This window comes from Opisthorchis viverrini (genome assembly GCF_000715545.1).
Source record: "Opisthorchis viverrini unplaced genomic scaffold opera_v5_642, whole genome shotgun sequence".
Taxonomy (NCBI): domain Eukaryota; kingdom Metazoa; phylum Platyhelminthes; class Trematoda; order Opisthorchiida; family Opisthorchiidae; genus Opisthorchis; species Opisthorchis viverrini.
Window position 1 is genome coordinate 647 of NW_008752283.1, and position 721 is coordinate 1,367.

Sequence of the window (721 nt, forward strand, 5' to 3'; positions counted from 1 at the left end):
ACCTGTTGTTTTCGGTTTACATCCCCAATCTTATCCGTTTGTGGAGATATTATTCACCTGACAAGCATAGTGGGTTAAGCCCATCGAGACACTTAATGTGCCCCATCTGGCTTGGGCGGTAAGCCAATATCGTTTCACTCTAAGCATTTCAGGGTCTTTCAAGCTTTTTTCGTTACTACGTCTTTTAACTTGAACAGTGACACCGCCAATCACCCACGGTTGACAACAGGTGTTGTACGCCAACTCGGGGTACCTCTGAACTTATCACGGCTTGTAGGACACAGGAATTTGTCGATCGTGGAGGCGAATGCGTGCCAACAATTTTGATTCAAACATAATTCTCTGCATGATTCAAAGGTGTGCCAGACTGGGAAGGTTTGCTACACCTACCTGTGTAAGATGAACCGGCGGACAAATTGTGATGACTTGATCGCTGCACATGGCGTCACATCATATAGCGTTACAATAGCAAAAACGAGCGATCACAAAAATCAAGCTTTCCTTGCCGACTATGCTCATTTTATGAATTCCGCGGAGTTGTCCGTGCACTTCGCGCATCCTTGCTCCACTCACATCATTGGAATAAGGAAATTATGAAGCCTGGTTTTGGTCTCGTAGCACACACATGAACTGCAGTTGAATGACCGGTGAACCGCCTGATAGTCACATTTATGGTAGGTTCAGTTAAGGTTAATTCGCCAAAACCGAAGTAGCACCGAGT